Raw genomic sequence first — 26,108 nt, 5'->3', positions numbered from 1 at the left:
TTATTTCTCCACAAATCCGGACAACAGGTGTCAAGCCATCTGTTGCCTTTGTCAATCCATAATAAGTAGGGGTAAGGATGTTAACCACCTATGAACATTCTCCCTTATACGTCACCTGCAGCGCATTCATCATAAGTCATTGTCAAGTTCTGAAACTTAGGGTAATAGCGTAAGCAGTCCACTGACACCTAAATGATGTGGTTTGTTTGTTTGAATAGTATTTCTCTGTGAGGACGAGAATGTATACACTGATGGCGGGGAGGAATCGGCGGATGATGACAACATCTTGCTTCTGTAAAGCCAGTTAGTGCAGGGAGAGATCAACTGCTTCTTTTTTTGTGGGGGCCCAAACAATCCAATTATTTCAGCCATAGGTGTGGCAGACCCTGTCGCTGAAATAATTGGTTTGTTAAAGTGTGCATGTCCTGTCTATACAATATAAGGGTGGATGGGAGGGCCCAAGGACAATTCCATCTTGCACCTCTTTTATTTGCATGATGTGCTATTTGGAGGATTTTTAGGGGATAGTTTGTAAAACTGCCATCCTGTCTGCCACTGCAGTGCCACTCCTAGATGTGCCACGTGTTTGTGCCGCCCACTTCTGTTGCTTAGCTTAGTCAACCAGCTACCTTGGTGCAACCTTTTGGTCTAAAAACAATATTGTGAGGTATTCAGAATACACTGGAAATGAGTGGAAATGAATGTTATTGAGGTTAATAATACTATAGTAACACAAACACCCCCAAATTCTATTATTTTAGCTGTTTTGACTATTTCTTTTCGAAAAAATCCGATCCAAAACCCAAACTCGCAAAGGTGGTTTTGGCAAAACCAACACAGATCCAAAACATGAAGAAGATCCAGATCCAAAACCAAAACACAAAACCCGAAAAATGGCCCGGTGCACACCCCTAGTTAGTGATAGGTTTTCCTGTTCTGTGCTCTTGTGGCTAGGGCCGGATCTGTTTTTTTCAAGTCCAGTTCCAGTGCTGTGGATTAGGGTGTGGGTTCCAGGTTTGTGCAACTGTGACAGTTTACAGTCCTTATTTCCCCATTTCTGGTTTACAGTTGCTGAGTTCTAAGTCCGTATTCCAGTTGGGTGAAGTTCCAGGGTTGTGCACCAATGGTCATCTGGTGATTGTGAGTTATGAGTTCCTGATTCCAGGCCAGGTACTATATTGCTCTGATTTTCTGTGGTTTTCCTGAGATCCCAGTAATAGGTTCCCAGACTGTGTGCATGGGGTCAGGTTATGGTTTTGCATTTGCCTTAAATGGTTCCTGGTCTTAACATTTGTGGATTCCAATTTCATATCCTGGCTCAGTTTCTGGTCAAAATATTCCATCCTAAACGCTACTGTTCTCTGTTAGTACTCACTTTATGAGCTAGAATCATGAAGTCTCCTCGCTTCACCTACATTGCAGTTAGGGTCAAGGGTGCCAATACGTATTATAAAAACGCTACGATCGTGACATGCGCATGGGTTGAAGTGTAGATTTATATAGACTTAATTAGTGGCAGGTAAATAATAGGGCTGAAGGGGTGGTCGCCTGAGGGTTCCCACATACAGTGTTTCCCCCTGCCATGTTTGGATGTCAAAACAAGGCAAAACGTAATCTTCCTGGTCCTGTTGCTCATGTGTGTTAGGGTCTCCTGCCCTGTGCTGCCACGTCGTCATGACAACCGGGAGACAAGTGCTAGCGGAGTGGCCTGAGCGCAGCTGATACTCCGGTTCGGGTCTTTTGCTGTGCAGTGGTTACAGGCTTTGTGCACGGCAGGGGATCCGGTGCTGGTTTTTGTGCTCACAGTCTGTGAGGTCTGAGTGGGGCGTGGACAGCACCTGCTATATAAGGCCTCTTCTCAGGTTAAGCAGATGCTGCTGAATCTTTGTTGGTTAGTCAGTTCCTGAAAGTTAGCCAGTACTGTGTAGCTGTTATGAACCACAGGTAGTGGTTCATTTCTATTTTATGTTTATTAAGTTGTCTTGCATGCCTGGATTTCCTGTTGCTCTGTTTTAGTATGCTCTTGTCTGCTGCCGCTGGTTAGTCTGTGTAATTGCAGCTTGTTCCATGTGTTCAGCCTCACCTGGCTGCTAATTGCATCTTGTCAGCTGGAATCATGCAATAGGCCAGCTGCTCTGGATTATTAATTAGGCCTCTCTGTTATATGCTGGCTGATTGCAGTTCACAGACGCTGGTGATATTCCTTGGTTTGCAGTCTGCTTAAAGTTTGAGCTGGTTCTTGTCAGTCCCTGTGTAGATTCCTGTGTCAGTCCCTGTGTGGATTCCTGTGTCAGTCCCTGTGTCTGATCCCGTGTCCTACCCTGAGTTCCAGTGGATTCTGCCTGTCCTCCAGTTCTGAAAGTCGGTGTCGGCAGCTTCCTGTTTGCCTATGTCAGTTGCAGAAAGTATCCAGTCCTGCTCAAGCCGGTTGTTCCTGTCCTCAGTGGTCCTGTACTCAGAGATTTGTCATCTTTTCCTGGAGTCTGACTGAGCACCTTTAACATCCTGTGGTGTTCGTGAGTCACGGCGCAGCCGTGTGTTGCGGCTTGTCCGCTTACTGTTTATTATTTAGTATATTTGTGTCCTGGAGCTTTTGCGGAGGATTCCGCTCTCCCTGATCCACTCTGGTATCCAGCGGTGCTGGATAGGAGTAACGGATCAGTGGATCTTTGGTTGTCCTTTTCCCTGGCGGCTAGTCCGCACATACCTTTTGATTTAGTTAGCTTGTAACCCCTGGCCTGGTTGCTTAGTCAGAGGGCCCCTTGTTATCACCCTGTCTCGGATTTCCCTTTGTCTCCCATTAAGACCTGAGGGGGCATCGGGGTTGGGCAGACATAATCCGCCCTTCGAACGCGGCTGCCATGGGCTCAAGCAACCATAGTCTCGCAGGGGATTTCTGATAACACGGGCGAGACAACGGAGTTAGGGCGCCAGGGGTTACTAGGCTCTCCTGCTCCCACAACCAGCTTATTTTCCTGTACTCAGATCCCTGCCATAAGATCTCCTCCGGTCTGGAGTACAGGAATCATAACATTATCACCAGCCATACCACAAAAAAGAAATAAAACTTTTTTTTTCTTTTTTGGCCCAGTCCAGTGTTTTGTCTAGAATCCAGTCCTGTCTAGAATTCAGTGTGCAGAATCCAGTCCGGTGTTTAGAATCCAATCCAGTCCGGTGTTTAGAATCCAATCCAGTCCGGTGTTTAGAATCCAGTCCGGTGTTTAGAATCCAGTCCGGTGTTTTAAAAAAAAAAAAAAAAAAAAAGTCTTGTTTTGTTTAGCAAAATTTAGTCTTGTCTTGCCTTGCCTTGTCTTGCCTTGCCTTGTCTTGCCTTGCCTTGCCTTGTCTTGCCTTGTCTTGTCTTGTCTAGTGTTAAATCCTCCTATGTCAACTATGCAAGCCCTGCAGGCATCTCTCGCAGCCCTGAACTCTGTATTCAGTGCTTTGAGACCAGAGCGACTTGAAGTTTTGCAGCAATCCCTAAAGCAACTGCAAAACCTTCTGACTAAAATCTTGCTTATTTTGCCAGAAGTCGTTGAGAGTACATCTATCTCTAAAGAGACTCTTGTTCACAGTATGGTGACAAGAGAATCCTCTGGTTTAATTGAAGAGAAAAAGTTTAAAAGTTTTCTGCGGCCCAGGCTCTCAGAAGAGGAGCGTCTGCGTCGCAGAAACTTAAACTTATGCCTATATTGTGGGGGTTTAGGCCATTATCTGCAGACCTGTGAGTTGCGCAAGCCAAAGTGTGGTGACGAGTCTTGCCCTCTGGCCAAGTTGAGTCATGATACAAGACCTACTCCTGTCTCTACTGTGGCAGAGGTACTTGTCACACAACCCACACAAAAAAGCTCTCTGTCCTATAATTGGGGTCCTTGGACAAGGGAGCCCCATTATAGATTCAGGAATCAAAGGAGAATGTTTCTCTCCTCTCTTGAGGTTCCTGTGGAAGCGGAGTTGCAAGTCCCTGGAGTGGTGCCCGTAGCCCAGGGTCCTGGAGTGGTGCCCGTAGCCCAGGGTCCTGGAGTGGTGCCCGTAGCCCAGGGTCCTGGAGTGGTGCCCGTAGCCCAGGGTCCTGGAGTGGTGCCCGTAGCCCAGGGTCCTGGAGTGGTGCCCGTAGCCCAGGGTCCTGGAGTGGTGCCCGTAGCCCAGGGTCCTGGAGTGGTACCCGATGCCCAGAGTGCTGGAGCGGTACCCGATGCCCAGAGTGCTGGAGCGGTACCCGATGCCCAGAGTGCTGGAGCGGTACCCGATGCCCAGAGTGCTGGAGCGGTACCCGATGCCCAGAGTGCTGGAGCGGTACCCGATGCCCAGAGTGCTGGAGCGGTACCCGATGCCCAGAGTGCTGGAGCGGTACCCGATGCCCAAGCTTATAGAGGGACATCAAATATTGTAGCTCAGGTTTCCATACCAGATGGGGTCTCAGAAGCTGTTACCCCAGGTAGGGACTTGAGGAGCGCAACCTCAGAAAGGGTATCTAAAACCATAGTTCTTGAAGGGAACTCGAGAAGCAAAACCCCAGAAGGGATCTTTGAAGTAATATCCCCAAGTGGGGTCTCGAGAGACGCAGCCCCAAAGAAGGGTCTAGAAGTCGCTTCCCCAGGAAAGAACTTAAGAAGCATAGCATTAGTGGAGGATCTGAACGTTATTGCTTCAGCAAAAGTCCCGGAAGTCATAGTCCCGGGAGAACTTTCGATTATTATCGACTCAGAGAGGGAGGCCGATGGCCCGATCCCAGTCAGGGAGGCCAACGGCCCGGTCCCAGTAAAAGAATCCGAGGTGCTGACCCCAGCGGGGTTCCCGGAGGCCACTGCCCCAGCGGGGTTCCCGGAGGCCACTGCCCCAGCGGGGTTCCCGAAGGCCACTGCCCCAGCGGGGTTCCCGAAGGCCACTGCCCCAGCGGGGTTCCCGAAGGCCACTGCCCCAGCGAGGTTCCCGAAGGCCACTGCCCCGGGTGGGGTTCAGAAAGTCACTGCCCCGGGTGGGGTTCAGAAAGTCACTGCCCCGGGTGGGGTTCAGAAAGTCACTGCCCCAGGTGGGGTTCAGAAAGACGCAGCCTCGAAGGTCTATAATGACCTGGTCACAGTGAAGCACTCCAGCCAGTCAGCACAAAAATCACAGCCTTTTACCATAGCTGCTGGATGTGCTTTCCTATCTTCACCCCACAGGAATTCTCCTCCTAAAGTTTTAGTATCTGGGGGAATGGAACCAATCTATGGTCTGTTTTCAGATTCTGAAACTGATGAGATTTCTTATGTGCCTGGGCATTCTAGTAGGAAAGAGAAGAATCGTCTGACTGCTCGACCTATGTTTTTTGAAGATTGTTTTGAGCCAGAGATGTCTTCCTTTCCTGGTGTCTTCAAGCAGGCACAGGGGAAAAAGTTGAAGAAGAGAAAGAAATAATTTTTGACTCTTGCCTTGATAAAAAAAAAAAAAAAGGATTTTTTTTCCCTTGTCTTGTGTCCAGTGGCCACCATCAAGGGGAGGGCACTGTTACAAGCTGTGTTTGCAGCTTGTTTCTGTTTTCGTGTCTGTTAGACCAATGTGTCAGGTTTTTTTTTTTGTATCCCTTGTTCTGGATAGTCTGAATTTTGGGGTCTTTTGACCCCTCCTCAAGGGGGGGGTACTGTTATGAGCCACGGCTGTGGCTCATTCCTGTTTTGCAGTTTTGTTCTGTATTTCATGTTATACTTCTGTTTATGTTCCCCGTGGGTATCATGGGGTGCTCGGAGCTCACCCTTAAGGAGGGGATACTGTTATGAACCACAGGTAGTGGTTCATTTCTATTTTATGTTTATTAAGTTGTCTTGCATGCCTGGATTTCCTGTTGCTCTGTTTTAGTATGCTCTTGTCTGCTGCCGCTGGTTAGTCTGTGTAATTGCAGCTTGTTCCATGTGTTCAGCCTCACCTGGCTGCTAATTGCATCTTGTCAGCTGGAATCATGCAATAGGCCAGCTGCTCTGGATTATTAATTAGGCCTCTCTGTTATATGCTGGCTGATTGCAGTTCACAGACGCTGGTGATATTCCTTGGTTTGCAGTCTGCTTAAAGTTTGAGCTGGTTCTTGTCAGTCCCTGTGTAGATTCCTGTGTCAGTCCCTGTGTGGATTCCTGTGTCAGTCCCTGTGTCTGATCCCGTGTCCTACCCTGAGTTCCAGTGGATTCTGCCTGTCCTCCAGTTCTGAAAGTCGGTGTCGGCAGCTTCCTGTTTGCCTATGTCAGTTGCAGAAAGTATCCAGTCCTGCTCAAGCCGGTTGTTCCTGTCCTCAGTGGTCCTGTACTCAGAGATTTGTCATCTTTTCCTGGAGTCTGACTGAGCACCTTTAACATCCTGTGGTGTTCGTGAGTCACGGCGCAGCCGTGTGTTGCGGCTTGTCCGCTTACTGTTTATTATTTAGTATATTTGTGTCCTGGAGCTTTTGCGGAGGATTCCGCTCTCCCTGATCCACTCTGGTATCCAGCGGTGCTGGATAGGAGTAACGGATCAGTGGATCTTTGGTTGTCCTTTTCCCTGGCGGCTAGTCCGCACATACCTTTTGATTTAGTTAGCTTGTAACCCCTGGCCTGGTTGCTTAGTCAGAGGGCCCCTTGTTATCACCCTGTCTCGGATTTCCCTTTGTCTCCCATTAAGACCTGAGGGGGCATCGGGGTTGGGCAGACATAATCCGCCCTTCGAACGCGGCTGCCATGGGCTCAAGCAACCATAGTCTCGCAGGGGATTTCTGATAACACGGGCGAGACAACGGAGTTAGGGCGCCAGGGGTTACTAGGCTCTCCTGCTCCCACAACCAGCTTATTTTCCTGTACTCAGATCCCTGCCATAAGATCTCCTCCGGTCTGGAGTACAGGAATCATAACAGTAGCTTTGTATTTGTTGTTGCTTACTGCAAATAGGCCTTGGGGTTTGGTACTACACTCTGCCAATCCAGACCTAGCAGTAAAACTGGAGTCAGTCGTTTAACTTGCTGAGGTTCTTTTGCTACTCTGTGAACTTAGCAAGTTTGCGGCTGTATTCTCAGACTTGCCTGCCTAAATCCTTTCTCACTGTGCAATGTGTTCAGGTGTCAGTTTAGTGGCAGTAAGCTGAACCTGTGCACTGCAAGTGAGGATTAGGATTGTGGAGACTCTCCTTGTGTCTATCATTCCATCTCTGACCAAGGAGTTTACTGCCACACCCGTTGGTAACCCTTTAGGGTTTTGCTGTTGCCCTTAGCAACAGCATTTCGGGTTCTCTACGTATTAAAACACAACATCTTGCTTTTTCCATCTGAGCATTCCTAATACTAGGGAGACACCCAGTTTCTTAGCCTCTGGGCTTCTCTGTTCACTTTGTGTTTATTTTGTTACCCTATCACCTTCTGTGTATGTAATGTCATATTCCCCAGTCTGTCTGTGAGTTCATTTGTTTTGCATCCCTATCCGTTCAGACACCAGTACATTCCTGCAGGCACTGGTGTGCATAACAGTTCAGACACCAGTACATTCCTGCAGGCACTGGTGTGCATAACAGTTCAGACACCAGTACATTCCTGCAGGCACTGGTGTGCATAACATATTCAGCAGCCCAAAACTCCTGTTGAAATTTTGTGGGAATATGGAGCATACCCCTCAAAATACGTTGCAACAGGTGGTCGATCAGGTGCAGGTCCTGACTCGACAATTTAATGATTTATCCATTAAAATGCACACCTCCCAGGCCGCTGGCGGAGCTCCCGCAGCAGCAGCACCTTCAGGGGTTAAGGAGCCGAAAGTAAATCTCCCGGATCGTTTTTCTGGAGATCGCTCGCAGTTCTTTTGTTTCAAGGAGAGCTGCAAGCTATACTTCCGGCTTAGGCCTCAGTCTTCTGGGTCGGAGATTCAGTGGGTGGGCATAGTGATTTCCTTGCTACAAGGAGACCCACAGGTCTGGGCATATGGGTTGCAGCCTGACTGTCCGTCGCTTAAAAGTGTTGATGCTTTTTTTACGGCACTGGGCATGTTGTATGATGACCCTGACAAGACGGCCTCAGCCGAGGCTCAGATTTCGATCCTTAAGCAAGGGCGAAGGCCAGTTGAGGTTTACTGTACGGAGTTTCGGAGGTTGGCCCATGATACCCAGTGGAATGACCCAGCCCTGAGACACCAGTACCGAAGAGGTCTTTCTAATCAGATAAAAGACCAACTGGTACAATATCCCTTGCCTGATAGCTTGGATCAGCTCATGCAGTTATCCATCCGGGTGGATAGACGGCTGAGAGAGCATAGGCTTGAAAGGGAGACCGAGGTTTCCTTCTTTCCCAAGGGAACCTCAGACTCTGAGGAATTTTCAGAGGAGCCTATGCAGATTGGGGCTACCCGCCTCTCCTCGCGTGAGAAGACGCGGAGGAGACAGCAGGGGTTGTGTTTGTACTGTGGGAATAAAGGTCATGTGGTAGTATCATGCCCAGAAAAGCCGGAAAACTTCAGGGCCTGAGGGTGATGGGAAATATCCTGTCAGGCCAGAAGTCAGAATTTCCCAAGAAGACTTTTATCATTCTGGTGACCTTGAAGATCCTCGGTCAAACTGTCAAGACTGAGGCCTTTGTGGACAGTGGGGCCGACGGGGTTTTTATGGACCGCCAATTTGCCCTGAAACACTCTGTTCCCTTAGTACCCTTGGCATTGGAAATTGAGATTTGTGGGTTAAACGGGGAACCATTATCCCAAGGTAAAATTACCTCTTGCACTAGCCAGATTTCTTTGTTTATTGGAGCCACACACTCTGAAAAATTGTCCTTTTATGTGACTGTCTGTACTTTTGCCCCATTGGTGTTGGGGTTACCCTGGTTAAGGGCCCACAATCCTCAATTTGACTGGGTCTCTGGGGAGATTCTTAGTTGGGGTACTGATTGGAAGGCTCAAGCAACTCCTGAAACAGTCAGGCTCTCGCAGCTAAGTTTGCCAGGATTGCCAGGGTGTTATGCAGATTTTGCGGACGTGTTCTCCAAAAAAGTTGCAGAGGTACTACCTCCCCATCGCCCCTATGACTGTGCCATTGATTTGTTGCCGAATGCTAAGCTTCCCAAGAGCAGGTTGTACTCCCTGTCACGTCCTGAGACTCAGGCTATGGCAGAGTACATTCAGGAGAACTTGGCTAAGGGATTTATCAGACCTTCACAGTCTCCAGTTGGGTCGGGGTTCTTCTTCGTGGGTAAAAAGGACGGTTCGTTGCGACCCTGCATCGACTTCAGGAAATTGAACCGTATCACGATTAAAAACTCATACCCACTGCCTCTCATTTCGGTCTTGTTTGACCAGCTTCGTACTGCCACCATTTTTTCTAAGATTGACCTACGCGGGGCGTACAATCTAATCCGAATAAGAGAGGGGGATGAATGGAAGACTGCCTTTAATACCCACTCAGGGCATTATGAATATTTGGTGATGCCTTTTGGGCTCTGCAATGCCTCGGCAGTCTTCCAGGATTTCATGAACGATGTACTCAGGGAATATTTGGATAGATTCTTAGTTGTTTACTTAGATGACATCCTAATCTTCTCCCATTCCCTGGAGGAACATCGGAAGCATGTACGCTTAGTCCTCCAGAAACTCAGAGACCACCGGCTTGGGGCGAAGCTGGAGAAGTGCGAATTTGAAGTTCAGCAAATCGCATTTCTAGGATATATTATCTCCCCAGAAGGTTTCAAAATGGAGGGTTCCAAGGTACAGGCAGTCCTGGATTGGGTGCAGCCCACTAGTTTGAAGGCGCTTCAGCGTTTCCTGGGCTTTGCAAATTTTTATAGACGATTTATCGCTGGATTTTCGTCTATAGTGGCGCCCTTGGTGGCACTCGCTAAGAAAGGGGCGGATATTGCTCACTGGTCTTGTGAGGCTAAAGCGGCTTTTGCCCGTCTCAAAAGGGCATTTGTCTCGGCCAAGGTGCTGCGACACCCAGATCCAGAGCGTCCTTTTGTGGTGGAGGTGGATGCCTCTGAGATGGGTATTGGGGCAGTGCTCTCTCAGATGGGAGTGTCTGATAATCGCCTTCATCCCTGTGCTTACTTTTCCCGTAAATTTTCGCCTGCCGAGATGAATTATGACGTGGGTAACCGGGAATTGTTGGCTATTAAGGATGCACTCGAGGAATGGAGACACTGTCTTGAGGGGGCTAAGTTTGTGGTCTCAATTCTCACCGACCATAAGAATCTGGCATATTTAGAGTCAGCGAAGTGTCTCAATGCCAGGCAGGCACGATGGGCTTTGTTTTTTGCTCGCTTTAATTTTTTGATAACATATCGCCCTGGGTCAAAAAACATCAAGGCTGATGCGCTCTCGCGGAGTTTTGCTCCAATCCAGGAGACCACCGAGGAGCCGTTGCCCATTGTGTCCCCATCATGTATTAAAGTGGGCATTACCCAGGACCTCTTGTCATTAGTCCTTAGAGCACAGGAGCAGACTCCTCCAGACCTTCCGGTAGGTCTTTTGTTTGTGCCTCCTAGGTTAAGACAGCGAGTGTTCCTGGAATTCCATGCCAAGAAGTCGGCAGGTCACCCGGGTATTGCCAGAACTCGGGAGTTGCTATCTAGGGCGGTGTGGTGGCCCTCGGTGGCTAAGGATGTGGATCAGTGGGTTCGGGCATGTGACATCTGTGCCCGAAATAAGACTCCTAGAGGGGTTCCTGTTGGCCCATTACATCCACTCTCTATTCCATCTAAGCCATGGACCCACATTTCAATGGATTTTGTGGTGGACTTGCCCAAATCCTCGGGGATGACAGCCATCTGGGTTGTCGTTGACAGGTTTTCGAAGATGGCGCACTTCGTTCCACTGGTTGGGCTGCCATCGGCCAGACGCCTGTCTGAATTATTTATGCTGCATGTTGTGCGTCTCCACGGGTTGCCACTTGATGTGGTCTCTGACCGCGGATCCCAGTTTGTGGCCAAATTCTGGAGGGCATTTTGTTCCGATCTCCAGATTTCTGTCAGCTTGTCGTCAGGCTACCATCCGCAGTCTAATGGGCAGACTGAAAGGGTGAACCAGTCCTTGGAGCAGTTCCTCAGGTGTTATGTCTCCAAGTGTCAGACTGACTGGGTTGCTCATCTGTCAATGGCGGAGTTTGCCTATAACAACGCGGCTCACTCTGCTACAGGGATCTCTCCCTTCCTTTGTGTGTATGGGCATCATCCTAAGGCCAATTCTTTTGACCCCCTGGACTCCACGCCTGGTGGTTCCTCTGTCGTTTCGGTCCTTAGAGGTATTTGGAGGAAAGTGAAGAAAGCCCTTGTGTCTGTGTCATTAGTGACCAAAAGGGTTTTTGATAAGCGGAAAAGACCCTGCAGCTTCAAATTAGGAGACTTCGTCTGGTTGTCTACCAAGAATTTGAAGTTGAGACAGCCATCTCATAAGTTAGGCCCCCGGTTCATCGGCCCTTATAAGATCACCAGGGTTATCAATCCGGTGGCATTTCAGTTAGATCTGCCCCGTTCTTTGGGTATCAATAAAACATTTCATTGTTCCCTTTTAAAATGGGCGATTAGTAGTCCTTCTTCCAGTGGAAGACCTTCCCCTCTTCTGATACGTGGCCAGAGGGAGTTTGTTGTTGAAAGGATTCTTGACTCCAAGATGGTTCGGGGTCGGCTGTCATTTTTGGTGCACTGGAAGGGGTATGGCCCGGAGGAGCGGTCGTGGGCGCGCAGTTGTGATCTTCATGCCCCCAGACTGATACGCTCTTTCTTCTCGCAGTTCCCCGATAAACCCGGTGGTAGGGGTTCTTTGACCCCTCGTCAGAGTGGGGGTACTGTTAGGGTCTCCTGCCCTGTGCTGCCACGTCGTCATGGCAACCGGGAGACAAGTGCTAGCGGAGTGGCCTGAGCGCAGCTGATACTCCGGTTCGGGTCTTTTGCTGTGCAGTGGTTACAGGCTTTGTGCACGGCAGGGGATCCGGTGCTGGTTTTTGTGCTCACAGTCTGTGAGGTCTGAGTGGGGCGTGGACAGCACCTGCTATATAAGGCCTCTTCTCAGGTTAAGCAGATGCTGCTGAATCTTTGTTGGTTAGTCAGTTCCTGAAAGTTAGCCAGTACTGTGTAGCTTTGTATTTGTTGTTGCTTACTGCAAATAGGCCTTGGGGTTTGGTACTACACTCTGCCAATCCAGACCTAGCAGTAAAACTGGAGTCAGTCATTTAACTTGCTGAGGTTCTTTTGCTACTCTGTGAACTTAGCAAGTTTGCGGCTGTATTCTCAGACTTGCCTGCCTAAATCCTTTCTCACTGTGCAATGTGTTCAGGTGTCAGTTTAGTGGCAGTAACCTGAACCTGTGCACTGCAAGTGAGGATTAGGATTGTGGAGACTCTCCTTGTGTCTATCATTCCATCTCTGACCAAGGAGTTTACTGCCACACCCGTTGGTAACCCTTTAGGGTTTTGCTGTTGCCCTTAGCAACAGCATTTCAGGTTCTCTACGTATTAAAACACAACATCTTGCTTTTTCCATCTGAGCATTCCTAATACTAGGGAGACACCCAGTTTCTTAGCCTCTGGGCTTCTCTGTTCACTTTGTGTTTATTTTGTTACCCTATCACCTTCTGTGTATGTAATGTCATATTCCCCAGTCTGTCTGTGAGTTCATTTGTTTTGCATCCCTATCCGTTCAGACACCAGTACATTCCTGCAGGCACTGGTGTGCATAACAGTTCAGACACCAGTACATTCCTGCAGGCACTGGTGTGCATAACAGTTCAGACACCAGTACATTCCTGCAGGCACTGGTGTGCATAACAATGTGTTTTGAATTGCATATAAGTCCTTCCCTCCGATCGGGCGCCATTTCACAAAGGAGACTGTCTTGTGTGCCTTTCCAGAACGAAAAAACGTTATTAGGAGCAATGCTACATTCATTTCACACACTCAGAGGGAGCTGCACTGTGTTAAAAAAAAAAACAATAAACTTAATTTTAGTGTGCCATTATACTAGGAGCACTGCATTGTTTGTGTGTTCAGGCACTGTGCTTTAAAAAATATAATGTCATTTTAGGGTACTATTAAAGTGAACTGCTGCCTTTTTATCCCTAGGAAATCTATCGCTGCAGTATACTCAGGGCCGGTTCTCTGCCTTTTTGCGCCCCGGGCGGGTAGTATGGGCGTGGCTTCATACAGGGGGCGTGGTCAGTTACGCCCCCTGTACAGTAGTAGCGCCGCTGAAATGCTGTGCGGTGCGCAATGATTTCATCGCACACCGCACAGTAAAGGTCCTCTCCACGAAGGGAAACTAGACGCTACGCGTCTAGTTCCCTGTCGCCCTTCACAGCGGGACGCAGCGGCAGCGGGACACAGTGGGGGGCACAGCACTGCAGTAGCGGATCTTGCCATGGTGCGGCGCCCTCCGGATGGTGCCGGTGCCCTCCGGAAGGCGGCACCCCGGGCAAAAGTCCTGCTTGCCTTTGGCAAGATCCGCTACTGAGTATACTGTATGATATTGTTTATTATTTGTCCAAAAATAGTATACTCATTACCAGTGGTGGCTCTAGAGGTGGGGCTGCAGTGCAATCCAGTATTCAAATAGGGGATCCACACCAACTGCCACCCCATATGCTGCCAAATATACAGTAGTTGGCCGGGTCTCACTGGCAGTTGGTGAGACTTCCTTATTTGAATTTTGGACTGCGCTGCAACCCCACCTCTGGAGCTGTCACTGCTCATTACTGTGTTAGAGGCTGCTGCACCCCAAGAAGACCTCTTTGTTATGATGAGTCCCAGTTATATAACATTTTTCCTGTTGGTGTCTCATAAAACAAAAACTGCAGTCTTTTCTAATTGAATTATTTAGTATGTGTTCAGACAAGTGACGCAGTGTATATTACTGTTCTCTGTGCGATGGTGTCTCCCATCATCAACACCCCAAAAACAACTCCCAAGTGTAAAAAATGTGTTTCTTGTTTGGTGTAAAAAAAAAACAAACCCAATCATGGGTTAGTCGAAGAGCAGGAGCAGCAACACAGTTCTAGTGCTGAGGCTGGTGCCAGGGAAAAATTCACCTTTTCCAGGAGACCCACTGTTATGAGGATGAGTTAACTCAGTGCACCAGAGTGACACAACATTATTATGATGTCTGGTTGGTTCTATAAGAAAATATCAAAATTATTGGCACCTCTACCGTAACTCAAACTGATACAGAACCATCAATGGAATGGAGGAGGATTATTTTAATGATGATGTACAAATTAGCATGTCAGATGGTATCTTTGAATACTGGGAGGAAATAAAGGCAATTTGATGGCCTTTGTACAAACTAGCTTTGCTTAACTTAAGCTGTACACCCTCCAGTGTGTACTCAGAAAGAGTATATAGGGGGTAATTCAGACCTAATTGTAGATGTGCTATATTTAGCACATCTACTATCAGTTTCTCTGACATGCGGGGGAACGCCCAGCACAGGGCTAGTCCAACCCGGATGTCAGGCACTACCCCCCACCCCCAACCTCGCCCACAGGTACAAAAGCATTGCCCGGCGGTAGTGCTTTTGTACCTGACTAGTAGCTCCCTGCCAGCACAACTCATGTGTCCTGTGCATAACCCTGTGTCCTTGGTCGCAGCGGCTGCTTGATACATCACGCAGCTGCCGCGGCCCGCCCCCCCATGGCACCTCCATTGTCTAGACCGTGCCCCAACAGTGGCGTTCTAAGCCATTGGCATGTCCCCTCCTGCCCCACATCTGCATCTGCCTGTCAATCATGCGCAGTGCACCTGCCGCGTGGGCTCAGTCTGAATTACCGCCATAGTACAGTTGGGAACCTTGTGAGCATAGGTATGCGCAGCTTATTTTATTAGGAGGTGCACTGCGGAGAGGTGTGTCTAGCACCGCCCAGGAACATGTCTAGCACTATTTTACATTCTCTCAGTAAAATCACATGGCTTAATCTAATTTCTCTCTAGTTCCTAATAAGAAAGTGGATATAATACACCCCTGCTACTGACAGTAGTAAGCCTTATTCACATTATGCCACACAGTATGAGCCAAAATTTACATTACACCACACAGTATGAGCCATAATTCCCATTTTGTCACAAAGTATGCCGCAGCAGAGCCAGATACATATAATGCCCCAGTAGGGGTGCTTCTGTTAAAATAACATTACACTGGTCCTGTATGTTGTAAAAATTCAGGGGTTCAGTTGATAAAAAATAAAAGCACACTGCTCCTGTATGCTGTAAAATATAGGGGTGCTGCTGTTAAAATAACATTACACTGGCCCTGTATGCTGTAAAAATTTAGGGGTGCAGTAAAATAAATGTACACTGGCCCTGTCTTGTATGCTGTAATAATTCTAGGGAGCAGTAAAATAAATGTACACTGGCCCTTTCTTGTATGCTGTAATAATTCTAGGGTGCAGTGTAAATAAATGTACACTGGCCCTATCTTGTATGCTGTAAAAATTCAGCAATGCAGTGAAAGTCAATGAACACTGGCCTTGTCTTGTATGCTGTAATATTTCTAGGGTGCAGGGAAAATCAATGTACACTGGCCCTGTCTTGTAAGCTGTAATAATTCTAGGGTGCAGTGAAAATCAATGTACACTGGCACTGTCTTGTATGCTGTAAAAATTCAGGGGTGCAGTGAAAATAAATGTACACTGGCCCTGTGTGTTGTAAAAATACAGGGGTGCAGTGAAAATAAATGTGCACTGGCCTTGTCTTGTATGCTGTAAAATTACAGGGGTGTTGTGAAAAAACAGGGGTGCTGGCACTGTCAGCGGTTGCGATATCTATGCCTGAGCTTCACAATACTGTATGGGAAGAGGAAGCTCCTACCACCATTTGCATGCCCCCTGCAAGTGCTTGGAGGAGCATCGCCAAACCAGTTGCTGATGTTGAGATTGAGGATGTCACTGTAGAAGTACACCAGGATGAGGAGGATATGGGTGTAGCTGGCGCTGCAGAGGAAGTTGATGATAAGGATTCTGATGGTGATGTGGTTTGTTTGAATAAGGTACCAGTGGTGACACTTGTTGGCCATGGGATGAAAAAGCCCATTGTCATGCTTGGGCAAAATACAGAAAAAGCCACCTCTTCGGTGTGGAATTATTTCTCCACAAATCCGGACAACAGGTGTCAAGCCATCTGTTGCCTTTGTCAATCCATAATAAGTAGGGGTAAGGATGTTAACCACCTATGAACATTCTCCCTTATACGTCACCTGCAGCGCATTCATCATAAGTCATTGTCAAGTTCAGAAACTTAGGGTAATAGCGTAAGCAGTCCACTGACACCTAAATGATGTGGTTTGTTTGTTTGAATAGTATTTCTCTGTGAGGACGAGAATGTATACACTGATGGCGGGGAGGAATCGGCGGATGATGACAACATCTTGCTTCTGTAAAGCCAGTTAGTGCAGGGAGAGATCAACTGCTTCTTTTTTTGTGGGGGCCCAAACAATCCAATTATTTCAGCCATAGGTGTGGCAGACCCTGTCGCTGAAATAATTGGTTTGTTATAGTGTGCATATCCTGTCTATACAATATAAGGGTGGGTGGGAGGGCCCAAGGACAATTCCATCTTGCACATCTTTTATTTGCATGATGTGCTATTTGGAGGATTTTTAGGGGATAGTTTGTAAATCTGCCATCCTGTCTGCCACTGCAGTGCCACTCCTAGATGTGCCACGTGTTTGTGCCGCCCACTTCTGTTGCTTAGCTTAGTCAACCAGCTACCTTGGTGCAACCTTTTGGTCTAAAAACAATATTGTGAGGTGTTCAGAATACACTGGAAATGAGTGGAAATGAATGTTATTGAGGTTAATAATACTATAGTAACACAAACACCCCCAAATTCTATTATTTTAGCTGTTTTGATTATTTTTTTCCGAAAAAATCCGATCCAAAACCAAAACCCAAACTCGCAAAGGTGGTTTTGGCCAAACCAACACAGATCCAAAACATGAAGAAGATCCAGATCCAAAACCAAAACACAAAACCCGAAAAATGGCCCGGTGCACACCCCTAGTTAGTGATAGGTTTTCCTGTTCTGTGCTCTTGTGGCTAGGGCTGGATCTGTGTTTTTCAAGTCCAGTTCCAGTGCTGTGGATTAGGGTGTGGGTTCCAGGTTTGTGCAACTGTGACAGTTTACAGTCCTTATTTCCCCATTTCTGGTTTACAGTTGCTGAGTTCTAAGTCCGTATTCCAGTTGGGTGAAGTTCCAGGGTTGTGCACCAATGGTCATCTGGTGATTGTGAGTTATGAGTTCCTGATTCCAGGCCAGGTACTATATTGCTCTGATTTTCTGTGGTTTTCCTGAAATCCCAGTAATAGGTTCCCAGACTGTGTGCATGGGGTCAGGTTATGGTTTTGCATTTGCCTTAAATGGTTCCTGGTCTTAACTTTTGTGGATTCCAATTTCATATCCTGGCTCAGTTTCTGGTCAAAATATTCCATCCTAAACGCTACTGTTCTCTGTTAGTTCTCACTTTATGAGCTAGAATCATGAAGTCTCCTCGCTTCACCTACAAGGGTGCCAATACGTATTATAAAAACGCTACGATCGTGACATGCGCATGGGTTCAGGTGTAGATTTATATAGACTTAATTAGTGCCAGATAAATAATAGGGCTGAAGGGGTGGTCGCCTGAGGGCTCCCACATACAGTGTTTCCCCCTGCCATGTTTGGATGTCAAAACAAGGCAAAACGTAATCTTCCTGGTCCTGTTGCTCATGTGTTTTGAATTGCATATAAGTCCTTCCCTCCGGTCGGGCGCCATTTCACACAGGAGACTGTCTTGTGTGCCTTTCCAGAAAGAAAAAACGTTATTAGGAGCAGTGCTACATTCATTTCACACACTCAGAGGGAGCTGCACCGTGTTAAAAAAAACAATAAACTTAATTTTAGTGTGCCATTATACTAGGAGCACTGCATTGTTTGTGTGTTCAGGCACTGTGCTTTAAAAAATATAATGTCATTTTAGGGTACTATTAAAGTGAAATGCTGCCTTTTTATCCCTAGGAAATCTATCGCTGCAGTATACTCAGGGCCGGTTCTCTGCCTTTTTGCGCCCCGGGCGGGTAGTATGGGCGTGGCTTCATACAGGGGGCGTGGTCAGTAACGCCCTCTGTACAGAAGTAGTGCCGCTGAAATGCTGTGCGGTGCGCGATGATTTCATCGCACACCGCACAGTAAAGGTCCTCTCCACGAAGGGAAACTAGATGCTACGCGTCTAGTTCCCTGACGCCCTTCACAGTGGGACGCAGCGGCAGCGGGACACAGTGGGGGCACAGCACTGCAGTAGCGGATCTTGCCATGGTGCGGCGCCCTCCGGATGGTGCCGGTGCCCTCCGGAAGGTGGCGCCCCGGGCAAAAGTCCTGCTTGCCTGTGGCAAGATCCGCTACTGAGTATACTGTATGATATTGTTTATTTTTCGTCCAAAAATAGTATACTCATTACCAGTGGTGGCTCTAGAGGGGGGGTGCAGTGTAATCCAGTATTCAAATAGGGGATCCACACCAACTGCCACCCCAAATGCTGCCAAATATACAGTAGTTGGCCGGGTCTCACAGGCAGTTGGTGAGACTTCCTTATTTGAATTTTGGACTGCGCTGCAACCCCACCTCTGGAGCTGTCACTGCTCATTACTGTGTTAGAGGCTGCTGCACCCCAAGAAGACCTCTTTGTTATGATGAGTCCCAGTTATATAACATTTTTCCTGTTGGTGTCTCATAAAACAAAAACTGCAGTCTTTTCTAATTGAATTATTTAGTATGTGTTCAGACAAGTGACGCAGTGTATATTACTGTTCTCTGTGCGATGGTGTCTCCCATCATCAACACCCCAAAAACAACTCCCAAGTGTAAAAAATGTGTTTCTTGGTTGGTGTAAAAAAAAAAAAAAAAAACAATCATGGGTTAGTTGAAGAGCAGGAGCAGCAACACAGTTCTAGTGCTGAGGCTGGTGCCAGGGAAAAACTCACCTTTTCCAAGAGACCCACTGGTTATGAGGATGAGTTAACTCAGTGCACCAGAGTGACACAACATTATTATGATGTCTGGTTGGTTCTATAAGAAAATATCAAAATTATTGGCACCTCTACCGTAACTCAAACTGATACAGAACCATCAATGGAATGGAGGAGGATTATTTTAATGACGATGTACAAATTAGCATGTCAGATGGTATCTTTGAATACTGGGAGGAAATAAAGGCAATTTGATGGCCTTTGTACAAACTAGCTTTGCTTAACGTAAGCTGTACACCCTCCAGTGTGTACTCAGAAAGAGTTTATAGGGGGTAATTCAGACCTAATTGTAGATGTGCTACATTTAGCACATCTACTATCAGTTTCTCTGACATGCGGGGGAACGCCCAGCACAGGGCTAGTCCGACCCCGATGTCAGGCACTACCCCCCACCCCCAACCTCGCCCACAGGTACAAAAGCATTGCACGGCGGTGGTGCTTTTCTACCTGACAAGTAGCTCCCTGCCAGCACAACTCATGTGTCCTGTGCATAACCCTGTGTCCTTGGTCGCAGCGGCTGCTTGATACATCACGCAGCTGCCACGGCCCGCCCCCCCATGGCACCTCCATTGTCCAGACCGTGCCCCAACAGTGGCGTTCTAACGCCATTGGCATGTCCCCTCCTGCCCCACATCTGCATCTGCCTGTCAATCATGCGCAGTGCACCTGCCGCGTGGGCTCAGTCTGAATTACCCCCATAGTACAGTTGGGATCCTTGTGAGCATAGGTATGCACAGCTTATTTTATTAGGAGGTGCACTGCGGAGAGGTGTGTCTAGCACCACCCAGGAACATGTCTAGCACTATTTTACATTCTCTCAGTAAAATCACATGGCTTAATCTAATTTCTCTCTAGTTCCTAATAAGAAAGTGGATATAATACACCCCTGCTACTGACAGTAGTAAGCCTTATTCACATTATGCCACACAGTATGAGCCAAAATTTACATTACACCACACAGTATGAGCCATAATTCCCATTATGTCACAAAGTATGCCGCAGCAGAGCCAGATACATATAATGCCCCAGTAGGGGTGCTGCTGTTAAAATAACATTACCCTGGCCCTGTATGCTGTAAAAATTTAGGGGTGCAGTAAAATAAATGTACACTGGCCCTGTCTTGTATGCTGTAATAATTCTAGGGAGCAGTAAAATAAATGTACACTGGCCCTTTCTTGTATGCTGTAAAAATTCAGGGGTGCAGTGAAAATAAATGTACACTGGCCCTATCTTGTATGCTGTAAAAATTCAGCGGTGCAGTGAAAGTCAATGAACACTGGCCTTGTCTTGTATGCTGTAATATTTCTAGGGTGCAGTGAAAATCAATGTACACTGGCCCTGTCTTGTAAGCTGTAATAATTCTAGGGTGCAGTGAAAATCAATGTACACTGGCACTGTCTTGTATGCTGTAAAAATTCAGGGGTGCAGTGAAAATAAATGTACACTGGCCCTGTGTGTTGTAAAAATACAGGGGCGCAGTGAAAATAAATGTGCACTGGCCTTGTCTTGTATGCTGTAAAATTACAGGGGTGTTGTGAAAAAACAGGGGTGCTGGTACTGTCAGCGGTTGCGATATCTATGCCTGACCTTCACAATACTGTATGGGAAGAGGAAGCTCCTACCACCATTTGCATGCCCCCTGCAAGTGTTTGGAGGAGCACCGCCAAACCAGTTGCTGATGTTGAGATTGAGGATGTCACTGTAGAAGTACACCAGGATGAGGAGGATATGGGAGTAGCTGGCGCTGCAGAGGAAGTTGATGATAAGGATTCTGATGGTGATGTGGTTTGTTTGAATAAGGTACCAGTGGTGACACTTGTTGGCCATGGGATGAAAAAGCCCATTGTCATGCTTGGGCAAAATACAGAAAAAGCCACCTCTTCGGTGTGGAATTATTTGTCCACAAATCCGGACAACAGGTGTCAAGCCACCTGTTGCCTTTGTCAATCCATAATAAGTAGGGGTAAGGATGTTAACCACCTATGAACATTCTCCCTTATACGTCACCTGCAGCGCATTCATCATAAGTCATTGTCAAGTTCTGAAACTTAGGGTAATAGCGTAAGCAGTCCACTGACACCTAAATGATGTGGTTTGTTTGTTTGAATAGTATTTCTCTGTGAGGACGAGAATGTATACACTGATGGCGGGGAGGAATCGGCGGATGATGACAACATCTTGCTTCTGTAAAGCCAGTTAGTGCAGGGAGAGATCAACTGCTTCTTTTTTTGTGGGGGCCCAAACAATCCAATTATTTCAGCCATAGGTGTGGCAGACCCTGTCGCTGAAATAATTGGTTTGTTAAAGTATGCATATCCTGTCTATACAATATAAGGGTGGGTGGGAGGGCCCAAGGACAATTCCATCTTGCACCTCTTTTATTTGCATGATGTGCTATTTGGAGGATTTTTAGGAGATAGTTTGTAAAACTGCCATCCTGTCTGCCACTGCAGTGCCACTCCTAGATGTGCCACGTGTTTGTGCCGCCCACTTCTGTTGCTTAGCTTAGTCAACCAGCTACCTTGGTGCAACCTTTTGGTCTAAAAACAATATTGTGAGGTGTTCAGAATACACAGGAAATGAGTGGAAATGAATGTTAGTGAGGTTAATAATACTATAGTAACACGAACACCCCCAAATTCTATTATTTTAGCTGTTTTGATTATTTTTTTTCGAAAAAATCCGATCCAAAACCCAAACTCGCAAAGGTTGTTTTGGAAAAACCAACACAGATCCAAAACATGACGAAGATCCAGATCCAAAACCAAAACACAAAACCCGAAAAATGGCCCGGTGCACACCCCTAGTTTGTGATAGGTTTTCCTGTTCTGTGCTCTTGTGGCTAGGGCTGGATCTGTGTTTTTCAAGTCCAGTTCCAGTGCTGTGGATTAGGGTGTGGGTTCCAGGTTTGTGCAACTGTGACAGTTTACAGTCCTTATTTCCCCATGTCTGGTTTACAGTTGCTGAGTTCTAAGTCCGGATTCCAGTTGGGTGAAGTTCCAGGGTTGTGCACCAATGGTCATCTGGTGATTGTGAGTTATGAGTTCCTGATTCCAGGCCAGGTACTATATTGCTCTGATTTTCTGTGGTTTTCCTGAGATCCCAGTAATAGGTTCCCAGACTGTGTGCATGGGGTCAGGTTATGGTTTTGCATTTGCCTTAAATGGTTCCTGGTCTTAACATTTGTGGATTCCAATTTCATATCCTGGCTCAGTTTCTGGTCAAAATATTCCATCCTAAACGCTACTGTTCTCTGTTAGTACTCACTTTATGAGCTAGAATCATGAAGTCTCCTCGCTTCACCTACATTGCAGTTAGGGTCAAGGGTGCCAATACGTATTATAAAAACGCTACGATCGTGACATGCGCATGGGTTCAGGTGTAGATTTATATAGACTTAATTAGTGCCAGATAAATAATAGGGCTGAAGGGGTGGTCGCCTGAGGGCTCCCACATACAGTGTTTCCCCCTGCCATGTTTGGATGTCAAAACAAGGCAAAACGTAATCTTCCTGGTCCTGTTGCTCATGTGTTTTGAATTGCATATAAGTCCTTCCCTCCGGTCGGGCGCCATTTCACACAGGAGACTGTCTTGTGTGCCTTTCCAGAAAGAAAAAACGTTATTAGGAGCAGTGCTACATTCATTTCACACACTCAGAGGGAGCTGCACTGTGTTAAAAAAAAACAATAAACTTAATTTTAGTGTGCCATTATACTAGGAGCACTGCATTGTTTGTGTGTTCAGGCACTGTGCTTTAAAAAATATAATGTCATATTAGGGTACTATTAAAGTGAACTGCTGCCTTTTTATCCCTAGGAAATCTATCGCTGCAGTATACTCAGGGCCGGTTCTCTGCCTTTTTGCACCCCGGGCGGGTAGTATGGGCGTGGCTTCATACAGGGGGCGTGGTCAGTTACGCCCCCTGTACAGTAGTAGCGCCGCTGAAATGCTGTGCGGTGCGCGATGATGTCATCGCACACCGCACAGTAAAGGTCCTCTCCACGAAGGGAAACTAGACGCTACGCGTCTAGTTCCCTGACGCCCTTCACAGCGGGACGCAGCGGGACACAGTGGGGGGCACAGCACTGCAGTAGCGGATCTTGCCATGGTGCGGCGCCCTCTGGATGGTGCCGGCGCCCGCCCCGGGCAAAAGTCCTGCTTGCCTTTGGCAAGATCCGCTACTGAGTATACTGTATGATATTGTTTATTATTTGTCCAAAAATAGTATACTCATTACCAGTGGTGGCTCTAGAGGTGGGGCTGCAGTGCAATCCAGTATTCAAATAGGGGATCCACACCAACTGCCACCCCAAATGCTGCCAAATATACAGTAGTTGGCCGGGTCTCACTGGCAGTTGGTGAGACTTCCTTATTTGAATTTTGGACTGCGCTGCACCCCACCTCTGGAGCTGTCACTGCTCATTACTGTGTTAGAGGCTGCTGCACCCCAAGAAGACCTCTTTGTTATGATGAGTCCCAGTTATATAACATTTTTCCTGTTGGTGTCTCATAAAACAAAAACTGCAGTCTTTTCTAATTGAATTATTTTGTATGTGTTCAGACAAGTGACGCAGTGTATATTACTGTTCTGTGTCTCCCATCATCAACACCCCAAAAACAACTCCCAAGTGTAAAAAAATGTGTTTCTTGGTTGGTGTAAAAACAAACAAACCCAATCATGGGTTAGTCGAAGAGCAGGAGCAGCAACACAGTTCTAGTGCTGAGGCTGGTGCCAGGGAAAAACTCACCTTTTCCAAGAGACCCACTGGTTATGAGGATGAGTTAACTCAGTGCACCAGAGTGACACAACATTATTATGATGTCTGGTTGGTTCTATAAGAAAATATCAAAATTATTGGCACCTCTACCGTAACTCAAACTGATACAGAACCATCAATGGAATGGAGGAGGATTATTTTAATGACGATGTACAAATTAGCATGTCAGATGGTATCTTTGAATACTGGGAGGAAATAAAGGCAATTTGATGGCCTTTGTACAAACTAGCTTTGCTTAACTTAAGCTGTACACCCTCCAGAACTCAGAAAGAGTTTATAGGGGGTAATTCAGACCTAATTGTAGATGTGCTAAATTTAGCACATCTACTATCAGTTTCTCTGACATGCGGGGGAACGCCCAGCACAGGGCTAGCCCAACCCGGATGTCAGGCACTACCCTCCACCCCCAACCTCGCCCACAGGTACAAAAGCATTGCACGGCGGTGGTGCTTTTGTACCTGACAAGTAGCTCCCTGCCAGCACAACTCATGTGTCCTGTGCATAACCCTGTGTCCTTGGTCGCAGCGGCTGCTTGATACGTCACGCAGCTGCCACGGCCCGCCCCCCCCATGGCACCTCCATTGTCCAGACCGTGCCCCAACAGTGGCGTTCTAACGCCATTGGCATGTCCCCTCCTGCCCCACATCTGCATCTGCCCGTCAGTCATGCGCAGTGCACCTGCCGCGTGGGCTCAGTCTGAATTACCCCCATAGTACAGTTGGGAACCTTGTGAGCATAGGTATGCGCAGCTTATTTTATTAGGAGGTGCACTGCGGAGAGGTGTGTCTAGCACCACCCAGGAACATGTCTAGCACTATTTTACATTCTCTCAGTAAAATCACATGGCTTAATCTAATTTCTCTCTAGTTCCTAATAAGAAAGTGGATATAATACACCCCTGCTACTGACAGTAGTAAGCCTTATTCACATTATGCCACACAGTATGAGCCAAAATTTACATTACACCACACAGTATGAGCCATAATTCCCATTATGTCACAAAGTATGCCGCCAGCAGAGCCAGATACATATAATGTCCCAGTAGGGCCAGATACACGTAATACCCCCAGCTGTGCCAGAAACACATAATGCCCCCAGCAGTGCCAGATACTCATAATATCCAAACCAGTGCCATATATATGTAATGTCCCCAGCAGTGCCAGATACACATATTACCCCAGGGGTGCCAGTTACACATAATGCCCCCAGTAGTGCCAGATACATGTAAAACCCCCAGCTGTGCCAGATACACATAATGCCCCCAGTAGTGCCAGATACATGTAAAACCCCCAGCTGTGCCAGATACACATAATGCCCCAGTAGTGCTTACCACTGCAGGACTTGCCACTGCTCCTGTTTGAGGGGAGGAGAGCACAGTGCGCACTTCTCCTGAGTCCTGCACCTTACTGAAGTCCTCCACTGACCATTTGAACCAATCTTCAGTGAGTGCCACCCTGCCCGATACACTGTGACCCATAATAACCTGCCCCCATGTCACCCCACTATATTACACTGTGACTCACAGTAGCCTGCCCATGTGTCACCAGAGTAAGTGCCCCTTGTGTTACCTGCAGTAAGTGCCCCCCGCCCATGTCACCTGCAGTAATTTTCCCCTGGCCACTCTGTCACAAGCAGAAAGTGCACCAGTATCACCAGCAGTAAGTGTCCCCTGGACCCATTGTCATCCTGTCACTAAGTGCACCCCTGCCCCCCTCCTCAGCCACAGTGGGGCATTACCTCCTTGGGGACCTGCATGATCCACTTGCCCCAGTTAGTGGCGCTGGGTCACCGAGGAGCTTGTATACCAAGGCAGCCTGTGAGCGGGCAGCGGCCTCTTCATATACTGCTTCACCGGCACTAAGTTGGGTTTAGCTCATAGGAAGACTTAGGACTGCTGGGACACTATAAATGTTTTCTCTGTATATTCTTGAATGTGTTGTCTGGTTATTTTCTGTTCATGAATTGTTAAGTATAAATAATAATAATAATAATAATAATAATAATTATTATTATTATTATTATCAGTAGTAGTAGTAGTAGTATTATCTAATGCATCGTATGAATGATAGAGTGTATGTGTTTGGACCAGCTTTTATGGAGTCTGTATGTGTTTTGGACTGACTTCACGTGGTCTGTTTGTGTAATAATATTCTGTATTTAGGTCATGCCTAAAGAAGGAATAGATAGTCTCATCCAAATCCCATAAATTTAAAATAAAAACACATGAAAACACTTTAAAGCCTATAAAGAATAAAGAAAGTAGTGTGTGCAACAAATATGAGAGAATAAGAAGAGGTAACAAAGGGGAGGTTAAATATAAATATTTTAATTTAGAAAAAGTTATTTTCAAATAAGGACCTTATAACTTGTTTTGTAGGGG

Source organism: Pseudophryne corroboree, chromosome 6 (genome assembly GCF_028390025.1).
Source record: "Pseudophryne corroboree isolate aPseCor3 chromosome 6, aPseCor3.hap2, whole genome shotgun sequence".
Taxonomy (NCBI): Eukaryota; Metazoa; Chordata; class Amphibia; order Anura; family Myobatrachidae; genus Pseudophryne; species Pseudophryne corroboree.
Note: the sequence above shows the minus strand (reverse complement) of the source record.